This window comes from Mugil cephalus, chromosome 7 (genome assembly GCF_022458985.1).
Source record: "Mugil cephalus isolate CIBA_MC_2020 chromosome 7, CIBA_Mcephalus_1.1, whole genome shotgun sequence".
In the NCBI taxonomy this organism is placed as follows: Eukaryota; Metazoa; Chordata; class Actinopteri; order Mugiliformes; family Mugilidae; genus Mugil; species Mugil cephalus.
Genome location: NC_061776.1, coordinates 7,427,578 through 7,441,707, shown reverse-complemented (window position 1 = coordinate 7,441,707; position 14,130 = coordinate 7,427,578). Strand labels below are relative to the sequence as shown.

Sequence of the window (14,130 nt, the reverse complement as noted above, 5' to 3'; positions counted from 1 at the left end):
GCAAATATCAGATCCTCTCTGGATTCTCTCTCTCTCTCTGGATTTAGGGAGGCCATAAAAGAGAAAGGACGGAGCAGACACCAGGCTCCAGCGGGAGGTCGACAGCACCGTCCTCCCCTCTAATTTAAGACAGTAACGGAGTAATTACACACCAATTTTACCTCCACCTTCAATGCTGCGACTCCTCCCTCTGCCTCCCTACCTCACCTCATCACATGCCTCCATGCTTTTAAATTATGATGTAACCCTGAAACACACCAGTTACAATAATAAAAACAGAATATATAAAAATAATTATATTAAATGTACAGAAATATTTACAGTTGCTGCCCCAAGCTTCAGGAATTAATTACAGTTTGACATAAAAATACAACCAACTTAAAGTGTAGAAGTGGTAGAGGTTGAATATCATGACTCTAGTAGGAGTACTGCTCTTAAGAAACCAAATATTACACAAAATAAGATAATAATAATAATATATAATGAGACTTGAGAACTACAGAATGGAATGATAAATAAATAATAAGTACATTGTGAGAAATGACTGTGAAATCTACAGTTATATAAACACAGTGATGTTACTGTTTGATTTTAACAGTACAATGCTGTAAATTGTCCACCAGACAAAATCACAGTAGTTTGAATATTATATATATATTGAATATTATAAGTGTAAAGGAAATCACAGTAAGCAAAATAGTACTGTAAATAGCAGAGTGATCGGCTGTACTTTTACTTCATTGTTTATCTCCTGATTTTGACTTTCAATTTTTTTTATGAGCAGATGAGTTGGAAGACGATTAAATAAATAATTGCCTCAACAGTTTTCTTGTTTTTTTTTAGTTATCTTAAATATTTTAGAATATGGCTCATTCTCTTATTGATGGGTAATATTAACACATTGAAACAGTACTTAAATTTATATAGTGAGAACATTATAAAACAATGCTTAACTGTTTTTATTTGTAAACCAGCACTGTAGAATCAACTTAAATCACAGTATTTAATGGTATTTATTTTACAGTTAAACACTCCATACTGTGAAAATGACAGTGACACTAATACTGTAAATATGTTTTATAGTATATCTACTGTAACACATATTTACAGACATCTGCAGGAAAACTGTTGCCAGTAAGTTACGGTAACTATTTTATAGTGTACTTTAGCATTTAAACCCAGAGAAGCTACTGAATAGTTTTAATCAAGCTTAAAAAGGACTGAAAATAAACTTTAACTCAGATTCTTCTCTTTATATTGGTTGTTTTCGCTGAAAAAAAAAACAAATCTCAACGGATAAGAGCCTCATTAAGTGCCTCAAAATGCAAACCTACAAATACTTGGACTAACACAGAGCACCACAATAACAAAAGTCATCGAATTTCAGGTCTAATTTAACAAATCAGTCATGTGCAATCATCTTGTTTGCAAAGAGCAGGCTAATGACAGGCTCCTGCATGAGGGCAATAATAATTCATTCGGTCTCGTTACCTTGATTGGAGCAGGCGTGGGGGGGAACCCTTCGTTGGATGAGAGACAATGATCGGTTTTGTCCACCGCCCCACTTCAAGTCTGAGAGGACTGAAGGACGGATGGGCCGTATCTTAAACCCTCCATCTCATCTCACTCCCCCCCTAAACCACACACACCTCCCCTCCTCTCTTTTACTCCCTCCTTCCCCCATCCCAGAATTAGGAAGAAGGTCAAAACTAAAACACGCAGGTTCCACACTCTGATTACGAGTAAAGAAATCCACTCCCGGAACTTGATTTATTGGAAGCGAAACAATCAATTAGTTGGAAATCAAACGAAACTAATGTCAATTTGTGTTGAAAAGCAGAGCAGATGGTGTTTTTAATTTACCGCCACACACGGTAGGGTCTGTAAATTACTTGATTTACAGTCCAAAATGAAAAATGATCCTCTTTTCTAAGTGCCTAATTGTCAAATTTGAAGCTTTAAATCACTTAATTTGAGCTCTTTAGTCAAACCCGTGCTCTATTATTTAGATCATTAAATGAGCTTAAATGTGATAATTTGCTAAAATTCTTTGCTTCACAAACCTCAATATTGTGTGCAATAACTGATTTATAGCTTATTCATGACTTGTTTACATATCTTTTATTCACAGATGCGCAATATGTAAATTTAAAATATTTCATACACATGCGTATGATCTATTTTGCATCTAATTCTTTTTTAAACTTATTTACTTCTATTTATCTTCTATGTGCTCTGTCTTTAAAATAAATAGAGGCTTGTCTTCTCTTCCCTTCACATCACTGTAAACTGATGAAAACATACATAATTTATTTGTCAATAATTAAATTCATTTTCTGCCATGTTCCTGAGATAATACGTTGATTAAATGAAACCCATCTTCAGCTACCGCCCTGTTAGAGAGTCTGGGTCAACAGCAAAATAAGCTCAGATCATTACTAGTGAGAGGGTCAGAGCTGAAAACAAAGGAAAATAAGCCGGGAAGAAAGAGGTGCCTCTTTTTTCCACGTCAGGACCAGAGCGAATCAGAACGGTCGAGAGGAGGGGAGGGGTGTGGGGGGGTGGATAATGACGGAGCCGAGCGAAGGTGACTGGAGGTTTTTACTCCTAGCTGAATCAAATAGGTGATGAACTCAATACCAAATCCACACTTTACTCCTTCTGCAGCTGCGTTTCCAGCGACAGGAGTGACTTTGGCCAAGGTCAACGGGCTGTTCAATACTCTGCAGGCTGCAGGCGGCGGCGACGCGTTCGGCTCAGACTAATGTCCTGCCAGTGATCCCTCAAGAGCACGTCTCACTTTAGTGGAAAGGTGAGGGTGAATTTCTACAACCTGCAACCTTGGAAGAACATTATATATATAATACCACATTTAAATAATTATAATATATATATAAATATATTTCCATCTATGGAAAGAGATGTTACGCTAATAATTGAAACATGCCCCATAATGTATGTGACTCCAATTTTTTTTATATACACCAATATGGTTCAATTCTATAAGAAAATCACATACACATGAGGTAAATGAGAGTGAGATGGGATACAATCCATTTAAAAGGATGACCAAGGAACTTCAATATGTATTAATACTCTGTAAGAACAGGAAATATATCTTGAAGTCAGTCGATACATTTTTCAAAAGTAATAACCTAAATGACACTGAATTTTTAATTTTGGTATGGCAAGAGATTACTTTATTTGGTTTTGAAAACATTAAGGTGAAAAGTTCTACATTTTTATAGGCACCAGCAGCTGGCTAGCTTAATTTAGCACAAAGTCTGAAAACTTTTGGAAACAGCTAGCTAGGAGGCTAGGACCTACATTTATCATATGACAATAAACTGCTTCAAATCATCTTGGCTGATGTATGTGTGACTTCTTGGTGTCTGTTGCCTGGCATCATCACTGGGAAAAAAAATAATTTATTTATTTTAATATGCTAATTATGCTAACACAAGCTGTAACTGACAGCAGTTGACTAGCTTAGTTTGGCATAAATACTGGAAATAAATACTGGAACCAGATGGAAGCAGCTAGCTAGGATCCCTAAAGCTCACAGTAATCACTGCTATCACATATGTTAAAGAAAACACAGCATGAAAACTGACATGTTGTAATACTCTGGATAAGATCCTCTAGACTTCCTGGTGCCTTGACATTATTATCCATACTTCGTTTTTTACTTCCTACTTCCTTCCTTTCGTACTTCCTCCTTTACTTCCTTTTTACTTATTTCCTTCCTTCTTTGCTTCCCTTTTTACTTCATTCTCTTCTTTCTTACTTCCTTATTTACTTCCTTTTTTACTTACACACTTCCTGCTTTACTTCCTTTCTTCCGTACTTCTTTCTTTACTTCCTTACTGCCTTCTTTAGTTCCTTTTTACTTCCTTCTTTACTTCCTTCCATACTTACTTCTTTTTTAATTTCTTACTTCTTTTAGTTCTTTTTACATCCTTACTTCCTTTATTACTTCCTACTTCTTTACTTCCCGTTTTGTCCCTACTCCTTACTTCCTTTTTACTTCCTTGTTTACTTCCTTACTTCCTTTTTTGCTTGCGTACTTCCTTCTTTCCCTCCATACTTCCTCTTCACGTCTTTCCTTCCATACTTTCTTCATTATTTCCTCTTTACTTCCTTCTTTACTTCCTTCCTTTCATACCACCTTAGTTTGGTATAAATACTGGAACCAGATGGAAGCAACTAGCTATGACTTCCTGGTGTCTTTACATTGTGGTGACCAAGACGTACCCTATTCCTGGGGACATTCCCCGTTTTGGAAGACCTGTCCCCGAGGTTTCATGCTAAATGCTGTTATTCAGCAAACCATGTACCACCTCTAATGTGTTGTATTGTAGCTAGCTAAAGCTTAGGCTACCATGTTATTATATCATGTCTCTTTTTTTGGGAATGGGGAAGACCGATAGAAGAATGTACTCTATTTTTACTACTACCTCTTATTACTCTTAAGAAATGTTAACAGCAATGTTGAGAGCCACAGCCATCTTGGTTATTACTTGATTATTATTGCTTAAATATAAATAAATATGTCAAAATAAATGAAACCATAATTGGTCCAAGTTCTTCATTTCATCGTGATATCATTCAACTCTTTTTTTTTTCTTACCTGCGAGCTGGAAATTTCATTTCAGAAATCTGGTCACCTTTACATTTTGTTGCTCGCTTAGCTCAATTTACTGGAACCAACTAAGACCTCTAAAGCCAACTGCGACATTTACCAAATATGTCAAAATAAGTAACATACTAGGCTGTTCCTTCATGCTAATAAGCTACATATGCTAATGCAAGGTCTAACTCTTGGCAATAAAACAGTGTATTTCTTTAAAAACACGAAAACATTTCTTAAATATTTGAGAACGTCTACTTCTACCTCAGTAACACACAGGTAGAGACATCAAAATCTATGGTTTACAGAGTAGTTTCAGTGAGAAGTGGGGCGCTGTGTTACATCTTAATCCTTCACGACTTAACACAAACAAAGTGTTGCGTTGCTGTGTTTGCAGACAGATTAGCTGTGATTTAGTTTCCTCTGCAGCAGAAGGGAGACATGAGGAAAAGCTCCCATCAGCAATCCACTTAAGGCTTTGGATGAACCTGCATCCCTATACAATACCCTCTACCCCACCAACACACACACCAACACACATTTATCGTCCCTCAGATGTGATAGCTGACACCGGAGGCTTTTAATTCCAGTGTAAATACAAATACTCTCCCAGACACTTATCAATTATGCATGCCACTAATTGAGTTGAATGTTGTGCTTTTAGCAGCCTGGGGACCCTGGGTCACATGCAAAAGGCCTGAAACTAAACACACACACAGATAATTGCACTTGTATAAGTGTGTCCACCTTTACTGATATTACACATTCTATATCCTACAGCTTTAACCTCAAAAAAGCCAAAGTGATGATTTAGCATGTCTGTGTCCATTAGGAATATCGTTGATGATGATTGTGCAAACCTTGCTGTATTGTTCCCAGGCTCCAATGATGTGAACATACTTTGCTTCAGTTGTTTAGGTAATTTTCGCATATGCACTAATTTGGATCAGTTATAATAATGTCGCTGTGTTTCACAAAGCTGTTATATAAAAACACACAACAGGCGTTTGGAAAATAATGAGCTCATACGGCACACTACAGCGAACTCTATGGGATTAGCTTAACTCTAAACTACCTCCAGCAGTTTGCAGTGATGTACAACTGTAGTACATGCTGCCACTGGACACTGGAGCAAGTGGTTGTGGTTAAAAATATAGTTAAATACAAAAAAAAGTTATATTAAGGTCATGAAGTCATGAATAACTAAGGGCATTAATGGACTCAGGTTGCTAGCGGTCTTCCTTGGGGTCACCTGGCAGCCTCAGCTACACTCGTGCCCCTCCCACTAATTCATTTATTAATGCCTATATAATCAAAATATCTTTTTTCACCTTAACCTTAACCTTTATGCTTTTGTTGCATTAACAAACGCACACACAGGATGGGAACCCTTTTCTCTGGTTAGGGTTGTTGGGTTGGTTGGGTTTTGTACACCCACCATCCACCCCAACCACCTCTTGCTTACCTTGTTATAATTTATGAGATTAGTGAGAAAGAAGAGAGTCTTTTAAAGATACAGTAACTGTTTGCTGTTATAAAATCAAAACAAACCTTCGTCAACATGGCAAAACATAGCAGTAAATACAGGAAGACCGGGAAAAATGTGGATTATCAAATCAAATTAAGGACAATTTGACTCAACAATGATCCATGCGAACTACCAAACAACAAATAGTCCACAAACATTGATTTAAATGGACCTGATTTCAACGCCCGATTTCAAAATACACAATGCAAAGCCTGAAATCTTACAAAACCCTCAACACTTGGTCGCACTTCCAGGCCGGATTTGTTGGTGAAGTTAAAGTGATAAGAACATCAATGGCTTTTCAAATCTGTTGGTACAGTCAATCGCACAACAGCTCTCTCACATTTTTTTGATTCAGTCTATGATTCAAGCTAACGCTGCGACTCATCTCCATGGAGACTTCCGCTTGCTGTGACGTCACAAAATTTTTACCCAGAATGCATTGCAAATTGCTCATGTTTAAGATAATGAAAAGCGAAACAACTTTGTTCGGACATGAATTTAGACAAGGAACTAAAGCCTGGACTATAATTAGTCCAGGCTTAGAGGCTTAGAGGCTTAGAGTCTATCTTTGAGGAACTGATATTAGGTGTAGAGAAAGTTACTCTATAGGCTTTGAAATATTTTTTCTTATTTATTTTTCTTTCCTAGAGAGAGGATGAGATCCAAAGAAGTGGAGTTGATCTCGCTTCATCTAAAGTTTAAAAAAAAAAAAAAAGGAAATACGCCCACCATCACTTCTAAGTTTCGCTAATTAACACAAACACATTTTTTAAATTAAATTTTAAAAAATAAGACGGTCTACGTGACTGTTCCTAGGCAACCAACCAGTCAGGTGTAATCTTGTCAGCGACGTTGCCGGGCAACCAGGACTTGTTTTTTTTTTTTTTTTTTAATAAACTGTGAAAAAACGATTCCTCCTCAAACCAAATGTCTTTTTTAACCTTTCTGCACGGCGTGACATGTTAATTAGTGAGATTTAGATGTGCCGCCGGGTTGATTTTAAATTAGAGAGGACAGGGTTCTGTCATAACCGAGTCTGCACTTTAAACATCCAACTAATTTACCATCAGTCAAATGAACAAGACGGAAAATGTTTGGTGTGAATGAGGGAGTCAGTTTTGCACTTTGTCTGATATATAACAACACTGACCTACAACCACAGAGTCACCACAATTATTTTCACGATTAGTCAATTAGTTGATTAACCTCTGCCAAGTCATCAAATAGTAAAAAATGTCCATTAGGATTTTCCTGAAGGAAAAACTGATATCTTCAAATTGACCATTGAGTGGAAACAACACACACTGTTAAGCCAACATTAGGCCAAGCTGATTCGAACCCCGAACTAATCGAGCTACCCAACAATTTACACATATTTTTGCACAGATATAATTGTTGATTTGAGACAATGTTGGTGACAGAAACCATCGTCCTTTCTCTTAATGATCACTACTAGGACCTACTACGACCGTGACCTATGAACCAAGCTGGGTTGGGTTGTAGGTGACCATCTGCAGTTACTGATATTCTCACATAATCAAGAATGAAATAACGGTAGATCAATTCATCAGCATTATTAGCCTCCCAGTTAATAGCTCATCAGATGTGCAGATCTTTGCCATCACATAATCAGCTCCCAACAGAGAGACAGGACCTTTGAAGGGGAAATGAAACGCTCGTGTAATGGTCATGTACTGGGAACTATATCCAAAATAACACCTTTGCTAAAGTCAAATATTAAAAAGTTGCCAAAAATCAATGATTTGAGAAGTTTATTTTTCATCATTTCCTTCTGGCTTGCCTGCTAGGGAGTCGCCATTTTGAAGTAATCGAATACATCACACGGTTCGTTGGATCCGTCTGAACAAAGCTGGAAATGGACAATATGGTGTAGAAACTGAGCATCGGTACTCCACACTCTTTTATTCTCTTATTTTACTATTCTTATTGTTTAATGCTGGAACTGGAACAATCTATCTTCTGCTATCTATCTTTCACTCTCTATTTCACTCAGTACTTTTACATACATGTTAAAAAAAATGAATTACTGCCTTAATCCGACTTTAACTGGACAACTTAAGTGCATGTAAACATGTTACTCCAAATAAAATCAGAGTTCTTTTTTTCTGATTAAGACACCCAGATAATGTGATTGGAAATCGATTTTCTCCGGCATGTGTACACCTTAATTGGACTTTAACTGGATAACTCATGCGTGCATGCTCCACAACTAAGATGTAGTATGGCAAGATGGCACATAATGGCGGCCGTATTTTCTCCTTATATGTCCTTATATATTTGTCAAGAGTGTTACATATTGTTATAAAATGCACTTTACTTGATAGGGTGCTTCATTTCCCCTTTAAGTTAACACACAGCCCAAAGTGCAGCCATTTTTGTAGTTGGATTCTCGTAGCTGCCACTTGGTCATCACAGGAAGCTGACCGGTCGGCACCTTTGTAGCCACAAGCAACATCTTAAAACCTGGCAAGATGTATGTGTGATGGCGTGTTCTCGTAATGTTACGAATCTGGTGAGAATTTAACAGCCTCTCGAGCTAACTTTAAGGCCGTGAAATACATGTGGAAAAATGCTCCCATTCCCAAAAAGCAGCCTGCCGACAAACATAGAAGAACAGACGGACAACAACAACAAAAAAAAAAAAACAGAACAAAAGAAAAATACAAAGACAGACTGCTACTGTTTATGTGTACACACTCTCAAACACACAACAAAACACAGGCTCTCAATGTGAGTATAAAAGCTGACAGTTTGGAAATTGAGTCTTCGGACTGATGGAGCCGTCCGGCGCAGCATCCAGAACCAGATGACAGGAAACGGCCTGATAAACAAACGGGCCGTAAAGATGTATAATATACAAACGCTGAGTCGCACACACAGAAAGTCACTATGCTCCAGTGTTTCTGCACCAGATATTAACCCGGTCCATCAAACAGCTGAAGTCAGGCAGAGAAAGAGAAAAGAAATATATATATATATATTGATATATATATATATAATGAAGGGATTGTGTTCTTCCTGGGTATAATAAGACTTCAAATTCCCTGAGGGGCAATTTAAGTAGCGGCTCACAAAAATGGGCCCTGAGACGGGAATTTTCTTTCCACTGTCAAGATTGTCATCCTCTTTTTTTTTTTATTTCTTCTCTACTTTAGCAAGCGACATTATCTCCTCTGTGTGTTTGTGTGTGTGTGGACAGAGGATGAGGAGGATGAGGAGGATGAGGGATGGGGTTAAGTCAGGATTTGATCCCCGCGCTAAAAGGACTGTTTGTTTTTACAGCTGACGACCCCGGAGTTTAATCTGGTGCTTAGCCGCCTGCTCAGTCTCTCCTCCCTTCATCTCCCTGCATCCTCTCATCCTCTCTGGGGCTCTCTCTTCCCCCCCTCCCTCCCTTCATCTCCCTTCTTTCTCACTCATTCAATCGCATCATCCCGCTTCCAAGAAGAACTGCAGCCTCTCCATCATCCTCCTCCACCTCCTCCTTACTTTTCTCCCCCTTTTCTTCGTAAGCGCCAGGAGCGACTGTTCGCGATTTACATTTAACTGGCTCCATCAGGTTTGCGTGTTATGCGTAAAATTAAGCTGCATTACATCATACAGTAGAGCGGGCGCATGAGGAAAGCGATGGTTTGAGGCCCTTTAAAATAATGCAAAGTTTCCACTCTGCACTCGTGTGTGTGTGTGTGTGTGAGACAGGAGGACAATAGCGAGAGTGTATGTTAAACAGGATGATGGTATTGCAGCAGATGAGGGTCATGCTGCGAGTCTTAAGGGTCAAATCCTGTTAGAAGTAAGAGGGATCAAGGCTGTAGACTTTTTTTTTTTTTTTTTTTAAATACTGCTGCAACATTCACTGACAGTGTGCAAGAGAAGCTCTGAGGCCAAAACTGCTTAGTGCGATTTGGTCGAGCCGAGTTCCACGTATTAAATAAAACACAGGTACGTATGGTGACAACAAAGGTTTCCACCTTTGTTTCCCCCTTCAAATCTTTAACCATCAGCAGGCCTCAAACTTTATTGAATTTTAATTTATTTTCCAACAGACAACGTACATTACATTAACACTGCTACGCATCTATTCATTGTCCAATGTGAGGTTCACTGTCCACAGGTAGTAAAGTTCCAGAAACGGAGCCTTGTACTATAGCCAGACAACCTCCATCTTTATTTTCATGCCACATTAATCTTATTTTATCTACCACTATATATAATATAATATAATCTTAAAAACATTCTCTATTTCTCATATTTATCAATATCGTTTATTATACTATCGGACGTAGCTCTTCAACTGGGTGTTCGCGACCCCCATGTGGTCCATGGAGGTACTGCAGAGGAGGAGGTCGCAAAATCTTTGGTTGATTAGACGTTTTTATATATTTTTTTTTTTCATCTGCAATTTCTTTTAATTCATATTAACGTGAAAGGGATAAATGGAGGCAACTTTCAGACAGAATTAAGTTAATGAGGAAACTCAGGGCGCGATTGATTCTCTATTGCAGACACAACATTATGACCACTGGCAGGAGAAGTAAATAACATTGACCATCTTGTGACAATTCACTGTTCTGCTGGGAAACTTTTGGACCTGACATTCATTTGTGTGGATGTTACTTAGACACGTATCACCCACCTAGCCACCCCATAGCAATGCACTGATTATCTGGTTAACGGTCATATCCGTGTACGTTTTGGTATTTTGAGTTTGGTTTTAGATTCTAAAATAAAGTAAAAAGAAAATTAAAAATTAAAAGTAAATTTACCCGTTGTCCTTTAATATATATAAAAGAGGGGGCCTCCACAGAGACCACCCCGACCCGGATAGACCAGGGTAGCCCCCCATGATGAAACACTGGAGCTAATAACTAAAAATTAAACTAAAAATTATAAGACAACAATAAAGGATAAAAACAAGCAATAAGTACAATAATGATAAAATATATAAAAGAAGTAGGGAAATGTAGAAGCTTAAGATTTAAAGATGAAAATTTTGTAAACACTCATTCAAAACATTAAACAATAGGACCAGCAAAATAAGAGGATAAAAGAGTAAAAGGGATTAAATGAAAGACAGATTAAAAAAGAGAGAGTCTTGAGCCTCCTTTTAAAAATATCAGGGGTAAATAACAGGTTAGCTTCCACGCATTTAAACATTTGCACAATGTAAAAATTAGTTTAGAGGTACATTTATGTAAAGTGATGTCTGATAAAGGTTTGGAGTAGATAATAGCCGCCCAGAGGTCATTGTGCTTTGATATAAACAGTTTTGCAGATGATTCCATGCTATTTATGACATATTCTACGCAGGGATTAATGTTTTTTTTTCTCCTTAAAACTTGTATTTATGTCACATAAATGCATATTTTTTATCCTTTAGGGTATTTTACACAGTCTGTTCGTCAGGCTGCATCCTCTCTTCACACTGAATTCTGACCTAAAAATGACAAATTGCATCCAAAACAAAAAGGTGGCTCTGACAAATGCACATGACGCCAGAATCCATTAGCATTCAAATGCAGAAATTACTGTACTACTGTGTTTTAAAAGGGTCGTGTCACCCTGTTAAAAAAAAAAGAGGTTAAAACAAGCTATTTTTCCTAATAACTGCTTTTTTCAAATAAAGCAGCTGTGCAGGAAACATCGTTCGCAATAATAAAGAAACTACAGTTCATACACCGTCTGCACAAGTCAAACTGAAGGCAGTGGCGGTCGTCATAACCCGACAGAGGAACAAATAAGAAGACAGTGATTTACACCATCTGAGATTTCCTCTCTCCTTCCTGCCTCTTCCTATTTTATGAGTCCCACATCAGCCGAATTGTCACCGAAGCGCCTCACGGGGGGAAAACTGTCAAGATGGCAAAGAGAGAACAAAAGTGGAGAGCAGAGACAGGAGCAGTCCCTGCGGAGGTAAAGCAGTATAATTTCATGAATGAAAAATTAAGTCAATAAAATTTGAATAAAGATCCCCCGAAGCACTTCGAGTAGGAGTGCGTATTCATGTGAGATCCGTGTGTATGTTATTGCGTTACAGAACGAGAGTGAATGTCCTTTTACTTAAAACCAGAAGGTTATATGACCATTGTCTTTCTCTTTTTTTTGCCCCTTTACCCTCCACTTTCTGGTCTCTTTCAGCCTCCCTGGTTCGCGCTGCCCTCCAGGGAGCTGTGGTTTCTGAAAGGTTTCTCAATGTCCTTAATCCCTCCATCTCTTTGTGTCCAGGCAAAAAATATATCCGCATGAAACTCAAGAGGCCGACAGGGGCCAAGTGGTGTGAGAAAATGATGAGCCTCTTTCCAGCATTTTTCTCAGAATAAGAGAAAGTGGGACGAGAGATTTAAAACGGAGCAAGGCAGAAACTAAGTGCCGCCTCTTTTAAAGAACAAAGACTTAAAGTCTTTATGGTTTGATAGAACTCACATTAAAAAAAGTAGTGATTATCCAATTTTGTGAAAATAGTGACAGTTTTGATGATAGGTTTCTGTCACCAACATTATCTCATTGTCTCCCAGGATATGTGTGAATTGTGATTTGTTTGGGGTTCGGATCACAAATGATCATTTTATGAACAGAAACGTACAGTATATGCTCAGATTTACATTTAAATTATTAGTTTTAGTCCATGCTTTTGTGTAACGGAGATATATATATATAAAAAAATGATAAAAAAATAAAAAAAATAAAAATAGAGCGAGGGTGAAAGTTTAATGGATGGCAACGAAGCTGCCTTGCCTTTGGATAGTTAAGTTAGTTTAAAGAGTTAAAATTGATGGCCACAAGTCATGGATAAATAGTTGAAATTCTCTAGCTAACTAACTAACTGTTCATAGTTTGAGCACAGGTAACATAGTGCATAAGGTTAGCATAGACAATGACTGAAATGTTAGCATGGATGAAATGTATAAACCGTTGACATAGACTGAAAAAGCTAGCTAGCTTAAATCGAGCTAAGCTAAAAGTTATAGATGAGTTCAAATGATAAGCTAACATAACATACAGCTGAAATGGTTAGCTAAGAAAGTGTAATAATAGCTGTTAAGCTTGATGAAATATAAAAACAAATCATCATTTGGTCTCGTCTATCTCTACACAAATTTTGAAATTCAAAAAAAATCATTCTAATACGTCAACTGAATCCTCTTGTAACCTTTGCAGACAAAAACGTCCTCGTCCACAAACTGATACAAAAACTTAACGGATTAATATTTTTTTTTGTTTTTTTTTTTCTGCATAAATCTCTTAAACCACTTCAGCACTTTACAAAACTACCAAAAATTCAGTTATTTTGAGGAATTTAAACCCATTTAAAGCCACTTTGTTACTTTTACTTGAAGTCACTGCTGTTTTTACGAACAAAAAAAAAAAAACACCAAAAATTTGCTATTTTCCATAAAACTAACGGTGAGTGGTTGGGATATTTTTTTCAGGTCAGCATTGGGTATGACCAAGATTATCTAAAATACTGACTTGTTTGGATTATTAGTTTTCGTGTGGCATCAGATTTAAAATTTAAGGATGCTTAAGGGTTAAGATTTTTTTGATGATACCAAAGAGTAATAGATCATTTTAAATAGTTGTATAAAAATTGAATGGTGGAAATAAAATGTTAATCCATCTAAAATGGTTCACAGTAGTAAAGGGAAAACTAAAAATAAAAAAAAGCTAAAGTAAATGTCTGAAATGCCAAGATAAACTGTTTGGCTAAAAGTAATGAAAACATGGCCTGAAGTAGCTAAAAATAACAGATAAAAGCTAAAATAATTAGTTAAGAGTATCAAACTGTTTGCCAAGTCATTAGTAACTTGTTAAAAGGTGTAAGTTTGATTAGTAAGTACAGCTGAATAATTAGCTGAAACTAAAAGATAAAGAGTGTAAAATGTACGAGTATGAAAACTGTAAAACAGTAAAAAGCAGTATTTATGTTCAAGTAAAGGAACCACCTTTT

The 14,130-nt window shown here is 37.1% G+C and overlaps 1 protein-coding gene across 2 annotated transcripts in view; it reads right to left on the bottom strand.

Annotated features, from left to right (window-relative positions):
- pip4p1a (phosphatidylinositol-4,5-bisphosphate 4-phosphatase 1a) overlaps positions 1-14,130 on the bottom strand; it is a 48,240-nt gene that overhangs the window by 7,967 nt on the left and 26,143 nt on the right. The gene's annotated exons all lie outside the window — the stretch shown is intronic.